The sequence below is a fragment of the Pteronotus mesoamericanus genome, unplaced genomic scaffold, assembly GCF_021234165.1.
Source record: "Pteronotus mesoamericanus isolate MK-2021 breed Mesoamerican mustached bat unplaced genomic scaffold, CSHL_Meso_final contig_105, whole genome shotgun sequence".
In the NCBI taxonomy this organism is placed as follows: Eukaryota; Metazoa; Chordata; class Mammalia; order Chiroptera; family Mormoopidae; genus Pteronotus; species Pteronotus mesoamericanus.
The window spans coordinates 2620016-2633019 of NW_026555006.1; the positions used below are offsets into that span (position 1 = coordinate 2620016).

Below are 13004 nucleotides of genomic sequence, written 5' to 3' on the forward strand. Positions count from 1 at the left end.
AAGATGGATTGGATGAGCAGGGTATGGCTATTTTTCAATAAAAGCCTTTGGATTTGCATCCAGCCTTGGGACTCAGATTTTCCTAAAGCATTTTCACATGCAGTATCTCATCGGCTTCTTCAATAAACTCACTTGCAGAGATAGGAAACTGAGGCCCACAACAGGCAATGACCTCTCAAGGTCACACAGCAAGGCGTACCTGGTCCTTCTTCACCCCTACTCTCACCCCAACCCCCCCACCCCCGACACCAAGCTTCAGAAATCCGATGACTCGCTCCACCCCGGCTGCCCCAGACCGCGTCTCCGAAATCGGCTCCGTAACAGTCCCGTGGGCGCGGCCGGGCTCAGCCAGACACTGCCCCTGCGCCGCCCGTCTCTGCCACACTGTCCTTGGGAGGACACACGGGGAGGCCGCGCGCGGTGCGGCAGCGCCCCCTGCCGGCCGCCAGACACTCTGCTCCCAGCCAGCCAGCCAGCCCGCCAGCCCGCCCGTGGCCGTGCTTCTGGTAAGTGGTTTTTAAGGGCAAGATCCGGCCGGGGCTGGTCCGACTGTGAACCCACTAAGGCCAGAGACACTGTAATGATAGAGGAACCCGCTCTAGACTCGCCGGACGCGTCAGCCGCTGGGGCCCCCTCCTTGGACAGACCCTGGGGCTAGATTGGGCGAAGACCTGCCCAAGGTCATACAGTAATGTCCGTGGTTTGGGACCCAGACGTTCTGTGGAAACTTCCAGGGAGCCTTAACCTGCGGGTGTCCAGAGCCCCTCGAACTGGCCTCTTGGGCTTTGGGGAAGAGCCGAGGACAAGGCGGGGGAGCGGATTGGGTTCCCGCCCCGTCCGCCTGGACCCCTGGGTGTCCTTAGACAGGACTTCTCCCCACCCTCGGGAACTCGGTGCAGATGTACGCGCATGACCTCCAAGGGTCCTTCGGCGTCGAGTCGGGAGAAAGGCTCGGCTCTTCGCGGCCGCTCACCTAAGGCAACAACAGAGGCAGAGGCTGACCCCTGCTGGCCAAAGAAAGAGTCGCCGCGCTGGACCCCCGACCCCCTCCCCACCACCACCAGCACTGACTGCGCCGGCGTGAAACAGGGAGACACAGTGAGACCCTCCAGCACAGCTATCCGCCGGCAGGAGTACCTCGCGATGCGACCATACTGAGAAGACAGACTCAGACAGGGGCGTGGACCCGCAGAAGAGGCCTAAACACCCTTCTCAGCTGCAGGTTTCAAACAAGGAGAGACCTCTACCTGTGCCTCCATAAGGCGGCCAGGTCTTCCAATTCATCTTCAGTAACAGCACCGCAGTGTGGTGATTAAGAGCCTTGACTCCTACCTTTGTCCCTTCTCAGCTGTGTGACCTTGAACAAGTTACCAAAACTCTCTTCAATTGAAAACTGTTTCAATTTTTGCCACCACAACGTGGGGATAATACCTACTGTATAGGTATTGTATGTGAATTCTTTTAACCATATAGCAACCCTGTTATGTAGAGTTATTATCCCCATTTAACAATGAGGCGTAGAAGGGTTAACTAGTTTAAACAAAGTCACACAGGAAATAAGTGGTGGGTCTAGGACAAAAATCCAGGCAATCTGCTCTTAATCGCCGTACTATACTGGGATGATAACAGTACCCATATTATAGGTTTGTGAGGATTTTATGAGTTGGCATATGTAAAGTGCTCAGAACGGTGCCTTACAAGAGTGAGCCCTAGGTCAATGTTACTGTGATTGTTCACTGAGCACCTATTGTATGTCAGGCTCTGTCCTAGGCGCCTTGGATACAGCAGTGAGCAGACTAACCCAGCCACTGCCCTGGTGAAGTTCCCCGCCTCGAGGGACGACAGTGAACAAGCCTGAAGCATGTGCAGGGTGCTCTAAGAGTAAGAATCTCAGGCTGGAGGGTGGTCCAGACCCATACAGCCACTGACTCTGTATCAACTGAGAAAACTGCTAGAGGCAGGGCAGTCCCAGAGAAGGAAACAAAGACCTCAAGGCAGCGCTGAGGAAGGCACTCAGACAAGGCAGCTTCTGGTCTGAGCCTGAGAGGAGGGGCACCTGCCGGGCAGGGGTGATATGGAGAAAGGCGCCCTCCCCACCAGCAGCCGTCCTCTGCATCCCCACCTGTGAGTCCTCAAGGCCCCCATAGAAGGCTGGGCCTCACCTGCTGGGGGGGTGTGGATTCGCAAGACAAGTTGTCTTAGTTGAGAAAACCAGTCCCATAACTCAGAGGAAAACTTGTGTGAGAACTGGGGCCCAGCATGAAGCCTCAAGGAGCACACTGAAGGTGAACTTCAGGAGGCAGACAACTCGGCCCCATCAGAGGGGCACAAGAGGCTGGCAGAGAGCTTGTGTGCAGGGAGGGTGGTGGGACAGGCAGACGATTCCGGTCCCTCCCACAGATAAAGAAGATTGCTCTTTCAAAATGTCCTTGTTCCTGCCACTCAGAGGGCTAAGTGGATACCACTGCTCCCCCTCAGTGCCAGCCAGTTTAATCAGATTGCTTTCCTACTGGCTCCTGATTGCAGCCTGAGCTTGTAAGAGAAGGGGGAAGTTAATCGGGTAAGCCAACGATTTTCAGCCAGTGTGCCTCGAGATTTTAAAACATGCAATACCTGACTATTTAGTCAGGGGCACTGACCTCTTTTCGCGCAGATTGTCAAATAAAAAAAATGACAACAGCCAATAGAACAATGGCCGTCCGGTGTGAATGAATCAAAATTATACCTTTTTTTTTTTTTTTTAGTCAGATCAGCAAAAAATACATTTATTGGTGTACTACAGAATTTTAGTAATTAATTTATGTGTGCCATGAGATGAAAAAGGTTGAAAATCCCTGGGGTAAGAAGTGGTTCTAGGACTTCGGGGCTGTCTCATGGAGAACAGGGGGACTTTCCAAGGAAAAGGAGCAAAGGTTTGTTGGGCCCCTCTTTTGAGTCAGGCCTCTTAGTAGGGGCTTTACCTCTATGGTGGTTTCTTCCTAATCCTCATATCTGCTCTGTGAGGTAGAGGTAGGATTTGCTCTTCCCCATTTTATGTGCGATGGAACCAAGACTCCAGAGATTGCGTTACTTACCCAAGGTCACAGGGCTGGTGAGCTGCTGAGGGGAGATTTGAACACAAGTCTGGGTGACATTAGAATGGGAACCTTTTCCACCATATTCCAATGCTTCCTTAGAGAGGCCCAATGGGAGAGAAGGGATGGAGTAGGGGGGCAGGGAAGGAAGAAAGGATGGAGGAGAGGCTTTTGCCAGGACAATCAAGGCGGAGAAATGCAGGTTAGGTGTGCACGTCTTCACCAAGGTCTTTGTTTTCTCCCTGGGCCACACAAAATCAGCAAGACTGGGACCTCCTGCCTCTGCAGGGTATTTTTAAAACCACCCACCTCTAAAACTCCTCTGTTTCTGTGCTTTAAAGTTCCTCTGAAAAGTTGGAATAAATTTGCCCGTCTTTTCTCCCAGATATATGCAGAGGAGGAAAACAAAAGAACACATATTTTCTGAGCACAAATTTGGGACAGTGACACCTCCAATCATCATCTTATGGCACGATGACATGCACTAATTAGGTGTCAGGAGTAATCTATGGCCATGAGAATAGAGTCATCTCTACAAGAAAAGAAAAGAAAAGAAAAGGAAAGAAAAAAGAAAAGAAAAGAAAAGAAAAGAAAAGAAAAGAAAAGCTCTTTCCTCTCGGATGAAAATCTGACCAGCAGGGAGAGAAGGGTGGGGCAGGAACCGCAGCCTGCAGGAGGCAAGATCAGGCGCACGGGCTGAACAAGGCCAGGGCAGGGCTGGTGCCCGTGAAGGAGAGAGGAGGAGGTCACGAGGAAGGCTGGATCTGAGCCCAGCCTCCTGGTTGTGACACCCCTTTGTAGCTGGGTGACCCTGGATGAAACTCTTTCCCTCCCTGGAAGGGGCTCCCTGGATGTGGGGGCCTGGAGCCCTCCAGAGGGGAGGTTTCCTGAGGAGTGAGGCTGCAGCGGGGCCCTGGGAGATGGGAGGAGATGGAGGAGACGGAGAGAAGCAGAAAGATGTTCTAGGCTGAGAAGCTGGCGCAGGCCAAGATGTGGAAGGGGGAAATCTGCCTTGAGGACCTTCCTAAGGGGAGAATTATTTTTAAGACTGCATCATTCATAAAACTTTTTTTTTCTATTTTATTTCTATGAGATAAAATTGCTGGCCTTATTTATTTATTTATGTTCACAAAAACGCCATCCAAAGGGCACTTGTATCTAATGACCTGGGCTCATTTTGTCTCTGCCGTTTCCCCCAAGGGGTTGCAGCCTCAGTTTCATTATCTATTAAAGAGGAATAATGACATGTGGGGCTATTGTGAGGTTACATGAAATAACCAAGAGCTAGGCCCCGGACCTCCGCAGGGCTGGCTTCTCCTTCACTGCTCAGATATACCCTTCTCAGCAATGTCCTCCTGACCACCCAGCCTGGAGCAAGTGCTCCAGCCCCTTCTACCTCAGCATCCCACTCATCTCCAGGGAGAAACCGCAATCTGAAGTTACCCTGTGTTATCTGCAATCGGCCTGTTGTCTGTCTCCCTGTAAGATAGAAGCTCCTACAGGCCCTCCTGTGTCTTACTTGCCACTACAGTGCCCTCTAGCGTGTGATAGGTGCTCAATTAAATTCTTTTGAATGAATGCATGTGAAACACAGCAGGTCTCAATACCTGTTAGTTTTTTCTTCCCCTCCTCGCCCTGCTTCTCTTGCTTCTGGCATTGAGCCAGGACTCCAGGGGTACGAGGAGCAAAGCAGAGGCCCTGCCTCCCTTCAGAGCAGCCCAGTCCCAGACTGCTAGGTGGGTGGGTGGGTGGGACCTTGCAGATCCTAAGACTGATATCCCCTGTCTGTGGTGTCTCAGGTGAAACTAGAAAGACATCTAGAGAGGGTCGGTGTCTTGCCCAAGGTTATACTGGTCATACATGGCAAAGCCAGAACTGACCCCAGGGAGTCTGGCTACAGAGCTTAAGCCTCCCACCACTATACCATATGCCTGTCCTAACTAATATTTCTGAGCCCAGAATGGCCCTAGGTACCTCATACATATTGTCTTTTCATTTTAAAAAATTAAATTTTTCAGCTTTATTAAAGTATAATTGACAAATAAATTTTAATATATTTAAAGTATACAATGTAAGAATTTGATATATGCATACATTGTGAAAAGATGCCTCCACCATGTAGTTAATTAACATCCCTCACCTCAGACATTTACCTTTTGAGGGGTGAGAACAGTGAAGTTCTACTCTCTTAGAAAATTTCAATCATACAATAAAGTGTTATCAACTACAGTCACTACATTATACATAAGCCCCTCAGACCTTACTCATCTTCTAACTAAAAGTTTCTACCTTTTTATCTACCTATTTCCTCCACCCCAGCCCCTAACAACCACCATTCTACCCTCTGTTGCTTCGAATTCAACTTTTTTTAGATTCCACGTATTAGTGATACCATGCAGTGTTTGTCTTTCTCTGTCTTACTTATTTCTCTTAGCATAATACCCTCCGAGTCATCCTGCCAGTTGTCACATCTTAACAGTTTCATCAACTGAATAATATTCTATTGTAGATGGATGCCTTCCTTTCCTTTTCTTGTCTGATAGCTGTGGCTAGGACTTCCCATACTATATGGAATAGGAGTGCTGAGAGTGGGCGTGTTTGTCTTGTTCCTGATCTTAGAGAAAAAGCTTTTAACCTTTCACCATTGAGTATGATGTTAGCTGTGGGCTTGTCATGTATGGCCTTTATTATGTTGAGGTACATTTCTTCCATACTTAATCTGGTAATAGTTTTTACCATGAATGAATGTCAAATTTTGTCAAATGTTTTTTCTGTCTATTGAGATAGCTATATGCTTTCAATATTTTATTCTATTAATGTGATGTATCACATTGATTGATTTGCATATGTTGAACCATGCTTGAATCCCAGGGATAAATCACATTTGATCATGGCGAATGATCCTTTTACTGTATGCTGTATTCAGTTTGCTATTTTATTGCAAACTTTACATATATATTCATCAGGAATATTGGCCTGTACATTTCCTTTTCTGGCTTTGGTATCAGGGTAATGACAACCTTGGAAAATGAGTTTGGGAGTGTTCCCTACTCTTTGATTTTTTTGGAAGAGTTTGAGAAAGATTAGCATTAATTCTTTTTTAAATGTTTAGTAAAATTCACCAGTGAAGCCATCTGGTCCTGGGCTTTCCTTTGTTGGAAGAGTTCTGCTTACCAATTCAATCTCCTTATTAGTAATTGGTCTGTTCAAATTTTCTATTTCTCCCAAATGCAGTCTTAATAGGTTGTATGTTTTTAAGAATTTTTTCATTTTTTCTAGGTTGTTCAGTTTGTTGGTATATAGTTGTTCATAATAGCCTCTTATAGTATTTTTGAATATTTGTGGTTTCAGTTGAAATGTCTCCTTTTTCATTTATAGTTGCTAATTTGGGTACTCTCTTTTTTCTTTGTTTAGTTTAGCTAAAGGGTTTGTCAATTTTGTTTATCTTTTTTAAAAAACAACTCTTAGTTTGATAATCTCTTCTGTTGTTTTCCTGTTCCCTGTTTCACTTATTTCCACTCTACTTTTTATTATTTTCTTCCTTCTGCTAACTCTGGGCTGAGTTTGTTCTTTTTTTTCTCTAGTTTCCTGAGGTATAAAGTTAAGTTGTTTGTTTGAGATCTTTCTTCTTAATGTAGCCATTTATTGCTATAAGCTGCCCTCTTAGAACTGCTTTTGCTGCATCTCATACGTTTTAGTGTGCTGTGTTACAATTTTCATTTGTCTCAAGATTTTTTCTCATTTTCCTTTTGATTCACTCTTGGAACCATTGGTTATTCAGAAGCATATTGTTTAATCTCCACATATTTGTGAACTTTCCAGTTTTCCTTTTGTAATTGATTTTTACTTTCATACCACTGTGGTCAGAAAATATGCTTGATATGATTTCAATCTCCTTAAATTTATTAAGGCTTCTTTTGTGGCCTAACATATCATCTATCCTGAAGAATATTCCACATGCACTTGAGAAGAATGTGTATTCTGCTGCTATTGGATGAAATGTACTATATGTGTCTGTTAAATTCATTTGGTCTAACATGTAGTTTAAGTCCAATATTTCCTCATTGACTTTCTATCTGATGACATATCCATTGTTGAAAGTGGAATATATATTTTTTAATGATCACAAAAAATCTAAGAGATAGGCATTATCATTTTATAGTGGAAGAAACTGAGTCTCAGAAAGTTTATAAAATTTTCCCAGAGCTACCAACAAGTCAGTGGCAAAGCCTACCTCGCCTTGAACCAAGGTGGATTTGATGTCAAACCTCTCGATATTTTTATAAATAGACTTTAATTTTTCCAACACTTTTAGGTTCACATCAACAATGCACAGAGTTTCCATATACCCCTGCCCCCCCCCACACACACAGAACCTCCCTTCCAACAGCATCCTGCACCAGAGGGGTACATCTGTTACAGCCAGTGAGCCTACACCGACACGTCATTATCACCCCAAACCCATCGTTTACATTAAAATTCACTCTTGATGTTACACATTCTATGGTTTTTGACAAGTGTACGATGACATTTATTCACCATTACAGTATCACACAGAATAGTTTTGCTGCCCTAAAAATTCTCTGTCCTCCGCTAACCGTGGCAACCACTGATCCTTTTACTGTCTCCATAGTTTTGCCTTTTCCAGAGTGTCATATAGTTGGAATAATACCATATGCAACCTTTCCAGATTGGCTTCTTTCACTTAGTAATATGCATTTAAACTTTTTCTATGTTTTTTATGGCTTGACAGCTCTTTTTTAATGCTGAGTAATATTCCATTGCCTGGATATACTACAGTTTGTCCATTCACCTACTGAAGGACACTTGGTTGCTTCTGAGTTTGGGCCAATTATGGATAAAGCTGCTATAAACATCTGTTGCAGGTTTTTGTGTCGGAGCAAGTTTTCAACTCACTTCAATAAATACCAGAGTACAATTTCTGTATTGTATTTTAGGAATATGGTTAGTTGTGTAAGAAACTGCCACACTGGCCCAGGCTGGTATTGCTCAGTGGATTGAGTGTAGGCCTGCAAACCAAAGGGTCACCGGTTCAATTCCCAGTCAGGGTGTGTGCCTGGGTTGCAGGCCAGGCCAGGTCCCCAGTAGGGGGCATGTGAGAAGCAACTAAACACGATGTTTCTCTCCCTCTCTTTCTCCTTCTCTTCCCCTCTCTCTAAAAGTAAATAAATAAAATATTTTTTTTAAAAAAAGAAACTGCCAAACTGTCTTAAAGTGGCTGTACAATTTTGCATTTCCACCAGCAACGAATGAGAGTTCCTGTAGCTCCACATCCTTACCAGCATTTGGTGTTGTCAATGTTCTAAATTTGGGGCATTCTAACAGGTGAGTAGAGGTATCTCATTGTTTTTATTTGCCATTCCCTAATAATGTGTAATGTTTAGCATCTGTTCATATGCTTATTTGCAATCTGCATATCTTCCTTGGTGAGGTGTTTATTCAGGTCTTTTGCACATTTTTAAATTGGATTGTTCATTTTCCTATTGTTCAGTTTTGAGTGTTCTTGTATAATTGGGTAACAATCCTTAATCAAATGCATCTTTCGCAAATATTGCCCCCAGTCTGTGGCTTGTCTCCTCATTCTCTTGACCATGTCTTTCACAGAGCAGAAGTTTTTCATTCACACGAAGCCCACATTATCACACGGTCACTGTGTCTACCCCAGCCTCTTCCAGTGAGGATGCCCGTTCAGTTCACTCCAGCACAGTCGCTGAGGTCTGGGGACCAGAAGGACAGTTCCCACCTTCTGAACCTCAGAGGCAGGCAGAGAGGCAGGGAGAAGAGGGTCTCGGGAGCACCACCTGACATCGCCTTCCCCCTCCGCTCTCCCTCCCTTACTTTCTATGTATTCTCCCTCCCCTTCCCCAGCCTCCATTCCTCTCTCTGGCCCCCACCATTCCATCCTTCTCTCTTCCGCCTTCCCCTCAGGTCTCTCCTCTCCCCTCCCTCCCCTTCCTCTCTCTCCTCCTTCTCTCTCTCTCGCCCTCTGTCTCACAGCCACCCCCACCCACCATCCCTATTGACAAACTTCCTGATCTCAATGCCTTCAACAAGTGAGGGGAAATTTTTAATTTAAATTCAAGCCTCAGAAGAGAAGGACAAAGGAGAAAGGCGGAAATTAAAGGGGCTCCTGCACCAGGGAGTTGGTGCTGTCCCCAGATCAGTGCCAGCAGGGACATCACTCTAGACACTGTAATTCGGTTTCTTATCACCAGCGACCTGCGACCAGCCCTACTGAACACCAGAGGGGAGAAAATAAGGAAGGAAACGGGATGAAAAACAGGTGTAGGAGTAGGTCCATGGTGTGTGAGTAATATCACTTAATTTTAGCCACCTCTAATTTTCCATCTTGTCATCGCATGCAATTTCCTCTTGCCACCCCTTCCCATCCCCAGCTGAACAATGATTTTCAAAATAGCGGCTCATTCTGGCCTTATCATATAATAAACCTGTGGGCAGCACACTTCTCCCATGGGAGTCACCAAATGACAGTGAATTCAACGGAAGAAGGGATGAGGGGCGCTTGTCGCCCTTGACTACGTGACCTTCAATAAGTTCTTTAGCCTCTGTGGATATCAGTTTCTTCAGCTCTAAAGTGGGGATAAAGAGTAGCTACCCCCTAAGCTTGATGGAGATTAAATGAGTTAATATGTGTAAAGCCCCTCTTCGTGGGGGGCACTCAATGAGCACTTAGTGCTAATTAACGTAACCCGCCGAGCTGCCTCCCCAGCTGCCCCTTCGGACTCTGCCCATGGGAAGCACCAGCTGCCCCATGGGGGGGCGCGCAGAGCTGCTGTCTCAACGCTCCCAGGTTTCACTTAGGTGTGCCCTTGGGTTTTCCATGTGCTGTTTGCCCAGAGCACCCTTTTTTCCCTTTCTCCTTTTGGAGAACTCCTGTGTATGGTCAAGGCCCAGCTCAAATGTGATCCCATCTGTGAAGTCTTCCCAACTCCTAGGCCATTGGTCCCTCCCTGCTCAGTGCACCCCTGGCACGTTGTGCAGGACCTTTACCTGAGGAAACGGAAGGGCGCTCTGCGTCCGAGTGTCTTGGTATGTGCTCGGCCACTCCCAAGGGTGGGTGGTCAGGGCCCGTTTCCCGCATGGGGCTCAAGTATGAAGCCGCGGGAGGACAGCCAACCTTCCACCACAGGTGTAGAGGGTCCACTGAGCACCATGGACCAGGGACTGACCCCTTTTAATCGACAGCTGAAGAAGGAGTTGTATCAAGAGAAAGTCTGCACCACATACTCCAAACCTCAGAAATGTCAGACATTTGGTAGAAAGCAGGACTCTCTAGCCTCGCCCCTGGAGTGTCTTTCTTTCGCCCAGCCTGGCTTCTAAGATACACACAGGGAAGGAAAACACAGAAATACAGCACACCAAAGCCAGATTAAACCCAGCTGTCCCCAGAGGGGATAAAAACCAGCATTTATGGAGCATCCACTGGTTGCTGGAACGTTCCTGTCCTTATTTCAAGTCATCCCTATGAGGCAGGGACTATTATTTGCTCCCCGATAAGAAAACTGAAGCTCAGAGAGATAAAATGATTTTCCCAGCCTCAGTGTCAGATCTGAGGCCACAGCCCAGCGTGTCTCAGGGGGAAACGTGTGCCCTTCTCGCTGCAGGGCTGCCTCCAGTCACGGGGGAGCCGTCCCCTCACCCCCCTCCCTCCCGTTGACTGGGCTTCCTCCTGACTTTCTTTCCCTGTCTCAGGACACGTTCACATCCCAAGGTTTTTATGAGCTCACCACGAATCAGAGGTCAGCTGCCCACGCCTTCTGACTGCGGCAGCCACAAGGAAAGAACACCCATATATTCAAAGCCCTGTGACACTTAGGCCACCTCTAATACACAGGTGCTCAAGCGAATGACCACAGGCTTGCTGGCCTGGGATTCGATGAGACTCCAGGGAAGACTCTTGCGAACAAGAAAATGAAGTGTCTGCTACACATCATAGCAGCTCCATAACTGGAGGCCGCTGTAAGGTTGACAAGACAGATACTAAATTTCATCCCTATAATGCTCGGGTTAAAAAGGTGACACATATTTTAGCCTTCTATCTCAGGCTTTTCCATTCTTTGAGATCATATCCAACCTGAAAAACCGCTCTCAGATCGCTGAGGCCCTCCCCCGTGTTCTAACAACATCAGCACATAAAGCCCACCTCCGCCGGGCCTGCTCTCTCTCTAGGCCCACCCACCTGATGCGGGAAAGATTTTAGGCAGCCACAAAGGTGTTCACTATTTGGATGGCAACTCAGATAGAATCCATTAGTATCTAAACATCTTTCATTCGGAAGCCTCCTGCTCCAAGAGACAGAGGAATTGTACAGGGACTGCACAACTGCACAGTGACAGAGCTGCCTTTTTATTTTGTTATTTACATACAGCCAATGCACCGTGTACACAGCCCCTGCAAATAAGCGCTAATCTGCAGGGAGCCAGCGTCGCATGTGACGTTGCTGACTTCCCGGCCAGGCAGCTGGAGGGGAAGGCCACTGGGGGAAGGGGAATGATGAGGTCAGGAGACCTCAGCCTCCTTCTCTTGGTCCCTGGGGAGCTTATGATTTCTGTTCCATGGCACCCAGAGCTTCCCAGCTGCCCACACCAACACTGCCAGCTGGGAGGCCCCCGAACATTCCACCTCTGTAGCTGCTGCCTTCATCCATGTGGGCTCTGGACCAGCTTAAGGGAAAGACCTGGAGACTGCTGTTCCAACCCCAACTCGGACAGCTGATGGCGGTGTGACCTTGGGGAGGAAACTTACCCTCTCTCAACCTCAGCTTCTTTAGGTGTAAACTATCGGGGCACCAGCGTGCCCCAGTTCTCATTAATGGCTTCCACTGAGCACCTGCGCTGTTCCCTTTAGGAACCTAGGACACATGTTTGCCGAAGGGCTCGGGTTCGAAGACATTTCAGGGTCCCTGCTCAGAATTGCTTTCCTCGCCTCTCTCAGCTCCTTACTTCCAAGATGACTGAGAAGACAAGGAACCACGACCGTGCCATAAAAGGCCACAACATGTGCATCCTGTTTGCTGCACCAGTTGCACCCGATGCGAGTCCAAGGACAAGGCCATTGAGAAGTTCATCATTCAAAACATAGGAGAAGCCACAGCCATTAAGGGACATTTCCGAAGTGTGCGTCTTTGGTACCTACACGCTTCCCAAGCTGCGTGTGGAACTGTTGACCCGTAGCTGTGTGAGCTGTGCCACTCATAGCGAGGCGGTCAGAATCATTCTTGTGAAGCCTGGGAGGGCCTAACACCCCCACCACGATTTAGACCTGTGGGTGCTGCCCCACAACCCCCACCCACTCCCATGGAAAGTTTTAAGGACTGAAGAAAGGTTCTCTGGAAAAAAAATAACATGAATATTATACTTAAAAAAAAAGAATGCTTCCCTCTACTGAAGACAGGTGACTGAGCCCGCCTCCTGCCCCTCCTGGACGCCCTGCCCAGGGCCGGCAGCTTCAGTCTCCCTGTCCTTGGTTCAGTCCTTGTTATTGGTTCCTGAAGCAAAGTTTTCTTCAGTGGCCTTTCCCTGGAAGGCTAGTGCATCTCCATGAAGACAGCGATCCTAGCAAGTCACCCTAAGCCCAACACCAACACACACGCAAGAGCACAGCTATTCAAACTGGGTGCTCACTAGGGCCAGGCCCTGGTCTGTGTTATATATAGAAAGTATCTCGTTGAATCCCCAGCATAGCCCTGTCAATAGGCAGCTGCCTTTTACAGGTGAGGAAACTGAGGCATAGAGGAAGGAGCAGCTAGTTCTGTCTGGAGAAACAAAGGAAGGCATCTTGGAGGAGGTGTCTTGAAAGCTCCAGTTTGTCAAATAGAGGAGGGGAGGATCTTCTATGCAAAAAGGACAGGGTTCAACATTCCCCTGTCCCCTGACCACGCTAGCTTTG

At 47.4% G+C, this 13004-nt stretch overlaps 1 pseudogene; it reads left to right on the forward strand.

Annotated features, from left to right (window-relative positions):
• Positions 1-12065: 12065 nt before the first annotated feature.
• LOC129069289 (40S ribosomal protein S26-like) lies at positions 12066-12433 on the forward strand (annotated as a pseudogene).
• Positions 12434-13004: the final 571 nt, after the last annotated feature.